This window comes from Lutra lutra, chromosome 18, assembly GCF_902655055.1.
Source record: "Lutra lutra chromosome 18, mLutLut1.2, whole genome shotgun sequence".
NCBI classification, from domain to species: Eukaryota; Metazoa; Chordata; class Mammalia; order Carnivora; family Mustelidae; genus Lutra; species Lutra lutra.
The window spans coordinates 15,420,421-15,433,718 of NC_062295.1; positions in this window are offsets into that span (position 1 = coordinate 15,420,421).

Below are 13,298 nucleotides of genomic sequence, written 5' to 3' on the forward strand. Positions count from 1 at the left end.
TGCAGGGAATGGGAAAGGATGGACTCTCCCTCTGAGCCTGGATGCTTGAAGCAGTCTCTTCTTTCCAGCAGGCTGTTCTCCCCAACTGCTCTCCAGTAGGCACTTCTCCAGGGGAGTAGGCAGTGTCACTAAACAACTCTGTCTGCCTGAGAGAACCTGGAGAGAAAAAAGCTCAGACTTACTGTTGGACCATCCTGGGTTCTAGTCCCTGCTCTGCCACTTACCAACTTTGCAACTGGTGGGAGACTCCGTTTCTTCAGCTAAAAAAAAAAAAAATAATAACAGTACGGTAACAGTAGCCACCTCGACAGGTTGTTGGGAGGACAAAATGAGTTGCCAGTAGCAGCTCACATTTACTGAGCCCTGGCTATGTACCAGGCACTGTGCTAGGCACTGTCTATGTGTCACTCAGTCCTGTGAAAGCCACATTTCCTGTCCCCACTTACAAATGAAGAGCTAAAGCTTAGAAAGATCGTGTAAGTCACCAAAAGTCACCAGCCTGGGAGTCCTGTGAGCAGTCTTTGGTCCCAGTGAGACTGAAACCAGGGTTTTTCGATTCAAACTCTCTCCTTTCTTGCACCCAGTATTAGGAAAGTGGCAAGCAGATTGCCTGGCACACAGTAGGTGGTGGATATCTATCACATCCTACCCTGACAGTTAATTAATTAACTCATTTGTTATGTGCCTAACATGTCCGGGGTGTTAGAAGTATGATGATAAATTACACACAATCTTTGTCCTTGAAAGGCTTAAGACGCTGTAGCAGGAGACAGTCATGCAGATACCAGCAGTGTGGTAATATGGGCTTGAGCCTAAGCTATGGAGCTACTAAGTCTGAGTACAAGTATCACCTGCCAGCTAAGTGGTCTTAGGCACAGCACTTTTACCTTTCAGGATCCTTCTCTCCTCATCTATACAGTGGGGCTTTGACTGGAGCCTACCTGACAGAGCTGTTGTAAAGATCAAAAAAGAAAATGTACACACTACCCAGCATAATGCCCAGGATAGATTAAATCCTCCATGAAAGGGCAAAATCAGTATTTTTATTAGCAGCTCAGTTACACTAGAACCAGGAGGGGAAGGGTCAGCAGTCTTTGGAGGAATCAGGAAAGGCTACATGAAGGTGGTGAAGCTCTTGCAGAATCTCAGAGGACTGGCTCTTTGCCAGGCAGTCCAGGAGGGGCAGGTCATCTAAGGCAAAGGATTCATCTGGAGGGAAGGCGGGAGGCAGACTAGAGCCTGTGTGTGAGGAAGGATGCACAGTGTGAATAGCAACAGCAGTGTTTCTGGAGTATTCACTCTGTGCCTGGTATCACTTTAGGTCAGTGGTTCTCCCTCCAGGCTGCACATTAAAAAAAAAAAAAAAAAAAACAATAACAAAAAAAACAAAACAAAAAAAACACCTGCAGAGGTTTGTATTTGATCTGTTTTAATATGAATGCTGGGCCCTATCCCTAGAGATTCTTATTTAATTGGTCTGGGGTGGCCCAGCCATCAGCTCCTTCGATGATGCAGATAGGAATCCTGGATTGCAAAGCTCTGGTCTGTGTGTTTTAGAAGTATTAACTCATCTAATTTCCATGACAGCTCTATGAAATTAGTACCAAGGCTCAGAGAGATTAAATAACTTGTTTTATGTGAAGTTGAGTTAGCAGATCTGACTCCAGGACCCTCTTCACCACTATGCTGAGGATGGAGAAGAGGGTGTTAAGGGGAAAATCAGAGCTGGCAAGATGGAGAGGATGGGGTGGGTGTGTAATAGGTGCCATTTGGGCATCCACTCTGATTGTCAGCTTTGTGACCCCATCTCCTGTGGCACCAGGCATGGATGCCATCGTCCTACAAATATCTCTAGGCTGTGCTGCTAGGGATCAGGACCTGAGCTGCCTTGTCCCTAGCCCCAGTCTTCACTGAGATGGGCACTCAAGTTTGAACATATGTGTGACCACCACAAGGGGATCTTATGAAAATGCAGATTCTGATTCAGTAAGTCTGGGATGCACTTCCAACAAACTCCTAGTAGCTTCCAGTAGCTACTCTGCTGATCTGAGTAGCAAGTGAATAAAAATGCAAGTATAATGTGTTTTTTCTATCTTTGGGAGCCCATGTGTGCTTGAACTTGGAGAGAATCCCCTTCTTTTTGCCCCGTGAGTGACTTCTGCACCTCGGCATCCCGTAGAAGCCTCCCCATGCTTCAGAAATGACCTGCCATATTTGTTGCTCCCCTAAGTGACACTACAGTGCAGTTCTCAAACGTAAGCATGCAGTAGAATCATTTGGAAGGCTTGTGAACATGCAGACCTTAGGGCTAATTCCAGAGTTTCCGAGTTAGCAGGTCTGAGCGGGGCCCGAGAATTTGTGTTTCTAACAAGTTCTCAGGTGATGCTGCTTTTGCTGGTCTGGAGACCACGGTCTGAGAAGGGCTACATCACAGCACTGTCACCAGGACAGCATTTCCTTCACCATGCCCAGTATGGTTAGCTGCAGTGGCTTGTTTGTTCTCCCAATGCAAGGAGTAGTTGGTATGGAGTCAGCTTCAAATCCTGGATGTGCAGCTAGCTCCATTAGTGACCATATCTGCTTTGGACTGAGTTGGCTGCTTATGATGAAAAACCCAAGTAACAATGACTTCTATAAAATAGGGGTTTGTTTTGGTCTCATGTGACATAAAATGCAGAGGTAGGTAATCAAGGGCTAATCTGGTAGGTCCTGGATGTCATCAATATTCCAGACTCCTAACTACTCTATTCTCTCTAATTTGTGAGATAGCCTCATGAATATAAAATATCCCCCTCGGCTCTGGTCTTAATGCTTGTGTTCCAGAAGAAGAAAGGGGGAAAAAGCCAAGGGTATGCCTAAGTAAAATCCTCTATTAATAAGATTCTCTGGGGGTGCCTGAGTGGCTCAGTTGGTTTAGTGACTGCCTTCAGCTCAGGTCATGATCCCGGAGTCCCTGGATTGAGTCCCACATTGGGATCCCTGCCCAGCAGGGAGTCTGCTTCTCCTGCTCACCTCTCTCTTCTCATGCTCTCTCTCTCTCTAATAAATAAATAAGAAAAATACTTTAAAAAGAAGAAGAAGAAGAAAAGAAGAAGAAGGAGAAGGAGAAGAAGATGAAGAAGATGAAGATGAAGATTCTCTGGAAGTCATACCTAACAACTTCCACTTACATTTCATTGGCCAGAACCCGGTCACATGACCATCCCTCCCAAAAAGGGAAACTGGGAAATAAAGTTTTGTTTTTGTCTTTTTAAAAACTGTGTTAGTCATCATCACCAACAAAATCTGGGTTCTCCTCGTAAAGACAAAGAAGAAAATGTCTATTGTGCAGATAACTAGCAGTCCCTAACACAGTTATCCCGAGGAAGTGAGTTCCACTCTTGGGCTCTATCTCTGCAAATATAAAACAAAGTTGGACTTAATGATCAAAGAGATCCAGCTCATCTCTAAGGTTGTCAGATTTCATGACTCTTTACCAAAACTTACTAGTGGTGTTCAGGGAAAACGAAAGAGGCCTGGACATTACTCTCATGTAATACTCCAGGTGTCCTCACTTTTGGGAAGTGTCAGAATCTATCTCAGCCTGTCCATCCATTCATGCAGACACCTATTACAAATATTTTTGAGTACCTGCTACCTGCTAAGTACTGAGGATACAGCTGTGAATAAGACAGATGTGCTCTTCCTGCTCTTTTTGCCCTCTTAGAGCTTACAGTCTGGCTAGAAGACAGACATTAACAAATAATGGCTACAAATGTGCAGTAAAGTGCTCTAATGAGAGGGGCTTACTACATGAGTGCTCTAAGGAAGATGGGAGGGCATAATTTAGATGGGGGAGGCAGAGAAAAATCTCCCTAAGACTTTATTTTGAAGCTGAGACCGGAAGGAAAAGGAGTCAGTTATGCAAAAAGACAGAGGAAGTGCATTCCGGACACAGAGAACAGCAAGTTCAGACACAGGCCCTAGGGCAGGAAAGAACTGGGCTTATTCTAGGAAATGAAAGATAGCCAGGGTGTCCAAATGTCATCAGTGAGGAAGAAGCTGACGTGGAATGAGGATGGAGTGGTCAGTAGATACCACCATTGCAGCCCCATGTAGGCTCTGGGAAGGAATTTGGATTTTATTCTGAGGACAGTGGGATGTTATTGGTGTGTGTTAGGCAGAGGTGGGACAAGGCTGATAGAATCAAATCTGCATCATTAAAGAACCTCTAGATGTTGTATGAATAAAAGATTTGGGTGGGGGGCAGAGTGGAAGTGAAGGGCCCTTTAGAAGCCTATTGCATCTGTCTGAATAGGAGCCAAGCGGGGCTGGGATGGGGGTGGTAATTGGTAAACTGGTCTCACTGAGAGTTATCTGATATATTTACGTAGCCACCCACTCATCCATCCATGCATCAGTCCACTTACCCGTCCGCCCATCCGTCCACCCATTGGTCCGTCCATCCATCCATCCATCCATCCACGTATCCATCCCATCCATCCATCCATGCAGTTATCCATCCATTCATCCATCCACCTGCCCACCCACCTACCCATTCAAGGAATGTCTTGAAGTACCAGTTTCTACACTAGATGTATTGGGTAAATAAGATGGTTTATTCCCTCTAGGAGTTCACAAGTTAGAAGGGTAGAGACGCACAAACAAATCATCACAGTTCAGCACAGGCCATAATAGCAGAGAGTTCCAAGAGGTGTGGAAAGAGACTGTTACCAGTGGTGATCTGTTTGCCTAGTGCCAGTGGAAGGTGAAAAGCCACAGTGTGATTCACAGCTCTGGTTGCCAAGGGTGAGGACTTTTCTGGGCTACAGTGAAATAAACACATTTGAGGGCAATAGCAAGACAAGGGGAAGTTGACAGCCTTGGAATTTAGCTTGGGAATAGACAAAAATCCCAGGGGATACTAGGAAGTAGACACATCCAGAACAAATGGAGCTTTCCTATGAATTTATCCTGTAGTTTTTATACAGGAGTTTGAGGTCTCCTTGTTGATAGCCCATTGGTGATTTATTGGCTGGACTCCATTGGCTGCCAGTGAGAGCAGGACTGGCTATCTCTGCTTTAGGCATCACACAAACCCTTCAAACTAGGATTCTAAGGTTCTGGGAGCAGGAAAACCATGGGGTCAAAAACAGATGGGTTCAGATAGGCGGTATAGTATAATGGTCAAGGATGCATGGTCTGTAACCCCACTGCCTGGTTTCAAATCCTGCCGCTGTTGTCTGCTAGCCATGTGACCTGGCAAGTCATTTAATGTCTGTGTGACTTAGTTTCTCATCTTATGGGAGAATGCGATTGTATCTCCCTTGTCAGGGTTCAAGGACTTAATATTACTATAGTACTTAGATCAGTCCCTACAACACAATAGACACTGTACATGTTTGTTAATAAGATCTGCCCTTAGTTCTTTCATTCAGCTCTGTAGACAGATTTCAGGGTGAGACCATGTGCTCCCTGGCTTCCAAGAGACTGGGACCTGGGAATTGCCTCCCAGGTATAACTTTGGAATGTGCTGGTATGAGGTGTTGTATTGGGTCGGCTAGAAACCTGTATTTTTCTCCCATTAAACCAAAGCTCCTTGGAATGTTTGCCCTAATGACTTACTTTCTCTTCCTGGTATGTTGTCACTCATTCCCGAGACTGTCCCTTTGCTTGCTCCTTGCTGCAGTAGGTAGAAAGTATACGGCCGTGGAAAAAGCTTGAGTTCGGGAGTCATACTTGTTTCGATCTGCTCAGCTCTGTGTAGGTAATTTAACCTCTTTGAGCCCAGTTGGTTTAACTTTAAAGTGGTAAATAGCACTGAGCTTGAGAAGGCCTGGTGAACTTTTGAGACAAATCTTCAGTTTCCTCTGCTTTCAGTTATGTTCCATTTGGGTCTAGAAAACCATGTGCTCAAAGTCATGACTCCATAGGTGGGACAATGCCAGTGTGTTCTCTTTTGACCATCAGTCCTGGACCTCAGAGCATTTTATCAGGTTCTTCTAACAAATGAAGGGTTGTCATCCTCGATCTTGGGCCAGGCAGGTCCAGCTGGTACATTCTGCTACAAAGTCTACCCAACAAAGTGGCCTATTCTTAGAAAAGCCTGAAGTGAATTAATGCTTGTATATTGGGGTTCACATCCCTTTGTCAAGTGATTTGTTTGTTTGTTTGTTTGTTTTTTAAATACAAAGCATAGGGGCACCTGGGTGGCTTAGTCGGTAAAACATCTGCCTTTAGCTCAGGTCATGATCCCAGATTCTTGGGATCAAGCCCTGCATTGGGCTCCCTGCTCTGCAGGAAGTCTGCTTCTCCCTCTCCCTCTGCCTACTGCTCTCCCTGCTTGTGTTTTCTCTGTCTCTCTGACAAATAAATAAAATCTTTAAAAAAGGTAAATACAAGGTATATGTTGTAGAAAGAACAATATCAGAATTTGGAGATTACTGGGAGCCAAGAAGAGGGATGATAGCCAGTTCAAGGTTTATAGTTAATAATTTTAGCCAATTTCCTTGATGTTCCAGGCTCTAAGTAACCCTGGGTTCCAATCCCTGCTCTACTTCTTTCTAGCTATGTGATCTTGGACACGTTTCTTGAACTTGTCTGTATTTCCCTTGTCTGTAAATGAGCTCCACTGGTAATAATAACTACCTCATAAGGTTGGGATGAGGAGCTAATTTGTTTGCCTTTGTTAGAACTCCTAGCCCAGTGCCTTGAACTTAGTAGAAACTCAATAAATGCTGTGTCCTTTCAAATGGCCACATGTACAATCTGCAGACTTATCCATTGACAGCAGCAGATGATGAACATCTTTATTTAATTAAGTCCCAGATTCTCATCCTTGCCCCAGGCACATAAACATAGCATATTATTATAACCCCTAGAAGTTTTTAAGTTTTTGCTTGGCTTGGCTTGGCTGGGTTGGGGCTGGGGTTGTAGAGGAGCCAATCCACCAGTGGTTATGAGAGTCTTATGCAGACAGACCTGCATGGCCTTTGAGAGTCAGGCAAACCTGAATTTGAATATTGTCCCTGGCACCTACTGTCACATCTTTTTGACACTGAGATGACTTTGGTTATAAAATAGACCTTTTTTTTTTTTTTTTTTATGTATCACCAAGAATAAAAGAAAGCTATGACACGCCATCAATTATAAAACCGATAACTACCTCAGGTTTCAATAAGTGTGAAAAAAAAATGTGCTTTTTAGAGTCATTTTCCCTTTCTAAGGAATAAGTGAGGAAACAAACATTTAGTAAGCACCTGCCATATGTGAGCCCCTTTAATCATTTGCAATTTCATTTCATCTTCATAGTGTGAAAATTAATAGGGGGAACCTCACTAAAGTGGAGTGGGAAGCTAGAAGAGGGAGCCATACCAGTCAATGTCACTTACACCAAGAATTATCAGTTAGACTCCAACAGAACAATTCTCAATAGGAAAGAATCATCCGTTGCAAGCCCCAACAAGAGAAGAACTACATCTCCTGCCAGAAATTGACTGTCCCTGCAGCTCAGCCACTGAGAAACCATCATCACCTTAAATTCCTGCTTTTCTCCAAGGTATTTTCCTTGGAGAAAATAAAATAATGCCCCATAAAATAATGTTTCCTTTGTTGGACTTACGGTTTGGCTGTAGTTTCCATGTCCAAAATTGAACTTTTCTGCTATTCCCAAGTAAGCCTATTTTTGCTGGTAAAATAACTTATTTTTAAGGTTAACAATAGGAACCCTGTGAGATGGGTATTTTCATAACCATCTCCACTGTACAGAACAAGAAATTGAGGCTCAGAAAAGTTTGGATTTTCCGAAAGGTATATAACTTATTGACCAAGCTTGGACTGCTCAGGTGTGCTGCCTTCTCTGTGCTGCTCAGTAATGAGTCTTTCATCACCTAGGGTAATCAAATATAGGATGGATGACCAAATATAGGGTGTTGAAGAGGAGATGACTGGCAGGGCCCTCTCTATGCTTGTAAAGTACATGCAGGATTCCCTATTTTGCAAAGGGAGAAACAGAGTTTGTGACTAATGCAAGTGAGTAGACCGGCTGAGACTTGAACCCAGACCTCTCAAGCTCTAGAAGCCTTCCTTCACTGAGTTCCCGGTCTCCTGGGAGGAGTGGAGGAGTTGAAGCAGACAATAAGTAAGTAGACAACTAAATAAGCAGAGTTATTGTAAATACATTTGTAAAGAGCTTTTAAATAAAGTGGGTGATACCATAGAGAGGAAATGGGTGGGGAGAGGTCTCTATCAATGGAGTGATCAAGAAAGGACTCATAGAAGACAGGGAAGCATTGAATCCTCACACCATCCTGGCTTTAGGATTAGATCTTGTCATGCATGCAATGCACACAGCACCTAATAATTGGTAGCTATTATTAAGAAAATTAAAATGCTCTCTTAAAGGTCATTGTGGAATCAAAGGAACAGCATGCTTTGTCCCACCTCCAAAATCTAGATCCTTTCTCTCATGGAATGGGAGCGAGGAAGATAATTTGAGGAAGTGAGGGACTTGGCAAATAAACCTTGGCAGGCTCAAGGCTACAGCACCCGCAGACAGCTGTCTCATTCAGTGCTTGGCTACTCCCCTGCAGAGTGGAGCATGCCAAGGGGCTAAGAGTCATCTCTGGCTGCCACATACAGTGGCACATACAGTGTGCCACATACAGCTGGGTGACCTTGGGCAAGTCACGTCTTCTGCCTAAGCATCTGTTTGCTCATCTGTAAAATGAAGGTTTAGGTCTTCAAAATGAAGTTCCTTTCTGGCTCTTTCTAATTCTGACCAACACCTCCTTCCTTCTGCAGACACGTTCCCACAGTGCCCTCTGTTGGTCATTGAATAGAGAAGAGGGACGGTACAACCTCAGAAAGACTGGTGCTCACTATTGGGAGCCTGGGGAAATCAGGCCTGCTAAATACTTCTCAACTGTGGGGAATTTAAAAGCTTTGGGGGGCACATAGGGATCAACACATTAGGATAAGAGTCAAGAAATCTGACTTCCCACCATCACAAAATTTTGGAAAGAGAAACAAAAACTGTCTATTGCAACAGCAACGTTAGCTAACATTTGTTTAGTGCTAACCATTTACCAGGCACGGGCTAGATGTTGCATGTAAAGTGCTGAGTATGAAAGGTACAGGGCCTGCTTGAAAGAAGCCAGTGTCTGCCTTGAGGACCAGAAGAGGAGTGCGTGCCCTCAGCTGGGCAGAGATCATGACAGCCTGAGACTTTGCATGTGCGAAGTCCCTGAAGGAGTATTCAAAGAGGCAAAAGAAGTTGAGTCAATAGAGACTAGATACTGGAGGCTAAAGTGTCTTGGAATGTTAAAAACATGTCTGGCCGAAGTACAGCCACTTTGGAAAATTGCCTGACAGTATCTACTAAAGCTGAATACCACAGTTTACCAGAAGTGGGGAACTGTGCTCTATGAAAGACAGACACAAGTAAGCAGCATGCCTCACAATAGCTGAATATTGGGAACAACCCATATGCCCATCAACAATAGAAAGGATCAATAAATTAGGTCATATTCTTCGATAGACTGATGTCAGCCGGTACAATCATCAAACTGTTAATTAAATACAGCAACATGGGTCAAGTTCACAAAGATAATATTGAACACAAGAAGTCAGGCTCGACTGATGAATCATTGACCTCTACCTCTAAAGCTAATAATACATTATATGTTAATTGAATTAAAAAATAAAATTTTAAAAATGTCAGGCTCAAAAGATATTATATGAGCCGTCTTATATAAAATTCAAAAAAAGACAAAATTACTCCGTGGTGCTAGTAGCTGGGATAATGGTTGCCTTGGGAGGGGTTGTAACTGCAGGGGCAGGAAGGGGGCTTCTTGGGGAGTGGGTACTGTTCTATTTGTAAAAGTGGGTACTGGTTGCATTTCGTTAAAATCCATCAAGCTGTGTACATGGGATATGTGCATGATGTGTGTATTATGCACCAGTCAGATATAGCAAAAACACTGTGGCTGCAAAGTGACATCACCTTTTTCATCAGTCACATGACTGTCACCATCAGCAGAAGCAACTTAGCCACGAATATTTTGAGGACAATGCCCTAAGTGCTGCTTTTCCACCTGAGAAATTGCAACCAGAGGGGAACACTTGACACGGTAACCAGTTCCACTGAGTTACCAAAGAGCAAAAAAAAAAAAAAAAAAAAAAGACTGACAAAAGGTCTGGCACATCAGGCTCTTCAGAAAGTGCTTGAAGGAACAAGGGAGGGAGCGTTTGCTCCTGAGCTATCTCTTGAGGTTGGAGCTGCCTTCCTTCCTGGCTTTTCAGAACCAGAGAGGCTCTCTCCTGGATTCTGAACAGTCTGAGGGTTTTAAGGCTAAGTTTATCAATGGGAATCTGCCTTGAGACAGCCCCAGGCTGGACAAAAGAGGGCCATGCTGGGGCCAGAAGGTTTGACAGCCACAGCCTGTCAATGACAGAGTCATAGATCATTAAGTTAGTGGAGGGGATGTTATTATCTTAATTTACAGATGGCCTGAGGGAAGTTAAGTGGCATTCTTAAACTCACACATCAGAAGTCAGCCTGAAATATGAATGTCTTGATTCCTGGTTCAGGGCACTCTGATCACAAAGAGGGTAGGATTAGATCATCTGTAAATCTCCTCTGCGTCTCCTAGGTTCTGTGACTCTTCTGAGTTCCTGTTGAGGGTGAAAGGAGCTTCAGGATGTCTCAGGAAAAGTGGCGTTTTGTTTTTTTGTTTTTTGTTTTTTGGATCATTTAGCCTAGCCACAGTTATTGGCACACACATGTACACTCACATACACAGACTCCATGCGCACACACACACATGAATGCACATGCATAGGTCTTGCTATGATTCTGAGGTAGGTTTTTAGTTGTCATTGCAGAGCATCACAGGTCCTGCAGGGAGGTTGTGTGGCGTAGAAGAAGCAGCACATGTTTTAAATTTAAGCAAATCTGAGTTCCAATCGTGAAGTCTGTCACCTCCTCACTGTGCAACCTTGAGCAAGTTATGTAATGTTCCTTAATCACACCTTCATCTGTAAAATGTGAAACTGGAAGTGCTGACTCACCTATATGCACTGAGTAAATGATGTTGAAGAGGGGTCTTAAACCCCTTTATGCCTCGGTTTTTTCCTCTGTGAGGTGGGAACATCATTATCTCAAAGGCTTATTGTGGGGATCAAGTTAGGAAACACATGTAAAGTGTTTGGTGTACTGGCTTATACATATTAAGTGCTCATAAAGTATTATTCCATGTGCTGAGGGAGGGGATGGTCCCTTCCACATGCTCCCCAGAGTTCTGTTCTGGCAAACACAAAGATTCTAAAAAAATGGTCTCCTCTTGGTCACATCTAGGAGCTAAGAGGGCAAATAAAGAGGGACAACTGGGTGGCTCAGTCGGCTAAGCATCCGACTCTTGATTTTGGCTCAGGTTAGATCTCGGGGTGGTGAGATAAAGCCCCACTTAAGATTCTCTCTCCCTCTGTCCCTCCCCTTCCCCTCTCCTTAAAAAAAGGGGGGGGGGCGCAAATAAAGAGATGTGAGAAGCAGCTTAATATATTACAGTGGGAAAAACAGTAGGTGATGATGATAATGATGGTAATGATGCAGTTATCATCTGTATGATGCTTCATGCATTGCAAAGGGACTTCGCATCCTTTATCCCCTTTATTTCTCTAGCAACCTACTATTCCCATCGTGAAATATAAGGAATGGGAGTGTTTGCATGGGTACTTTGGGACCCAGAGCTAAACGGTTCTGCCCTTTAAAACTGTAGCTCTTCTCAATAAATTTGGAACCAGGCTTAGGCATTGAAATGAAATGTGTACAACCAGACCCCTCCTTTTCCCTACAAACCCGAATCACCACATAAAGTATTCTATGAAATAAAACGAATTCCTTTCTCAGACAGGGGTTCCCAGCGTCTGGTATCTGAAGATGGAATCCACAACAAATGCTTTCTATGCTTGAAAGTCCCTCTCTGTGACTTTCTAAGGTTTGATTGGTGATTGACTGTGAAGGGGAACAGAATTTGCCGCCCCAAAATATGCCTCTTTGGCATAAGGATTATTTTGAGCTAGTTACTTTTTCTAAAGTCAAAAAAAGCAGACACAGAAGCAACTCTAAAAACTGAGTAGAAATTACCTTTTTTTGTAAGATATTAACACTTATGAGGGAAATCTCCATTTGAATGGGTGTCTTCCTCTCTGTGTCAAAAAGAGGAGGATGGTTGTAAATCTCCAGAAACTCTTATCAGTCTAGAAGACAGAGTTAAATCTGCGTAACAACCTTACCCTTGTTTACTGCCCTTCTTGGTAACTTCCCAAAACTAACTACCCACCCTTAACACACTCTTTTGTCTTTAGCTGGAGATGATATTTAAAGTGATGGTTTCCGGGCGCCTGGGTGGCTCAGTCCGTAGTGCATCCACTTGTGATTTCAGCTTAGGTCATGATCTCAGGGCCCTGCATTGAGCTCTGTGCTCAGCAGGAAATCTGTTTCTCTCTCTCTCTCCCCCTTTCAAACCTGGCCTCTCCCCCACTCATGTGCCCACTCACATCTGCCTGCTCTCTCTCTCTCTTTCAAATAAATACATTTTTTTAATCTGATGGTTTGAGCCATATCAGAGAATTACTCAATTTTCTTGGGTATCTCCCATGTATATAGGAAGTATACATGTTATTAAACTTCTGTTTGCTTTTCTCTTGTTAATTTTTTTTTAATTGAGGGGAATTGTCTTAGCCAAGAATCTAGAAGTACAGAGGGGAGTTAGGTTCCCTCCTCTGCAGCTGTGATATGCATTAAATTCAGAAGTTAGTCTTGTGAAACTGAGTAGAGACCTCATTTTAAATGGAACCAAGAGACCAGAAGGGGGAGCTCTAATGCTCTACCACTGTCCTCAATTGGCAACCTTAACAGGAAGAGCTATATATCTTGCATTCCTAGAGTATAAGGAAAAGCCTATACTTACTGCTCCATCAGGAGGAGGGAAGAATGTCTCCCTGCCCAACAACAAGCTCAGCCAATAAGAAAAATATACCACAACTCAGCCAATGAGAAACCAACACCATCCTGAATTCCCACTTTCCTCCGATGGACTTCCTTTCAAAGCAGCCCCTCCGAACTTCCTCCTTTTCTTATTTCCTCTCCTTTGCAGTGCCTATGGTTTGCCATCACTAGGCCATGTCCCCAATTATAATTCCTTTGCTCTTCATCAATAAGCCCATTTTGTTGGTAAATGAATAGCTGTTTTACTTTTAAAGTCAACAGCCTCCCAAGCTCTTTACAGGTTTTTTATTGCTTTTTTGTTTTTTTTTCC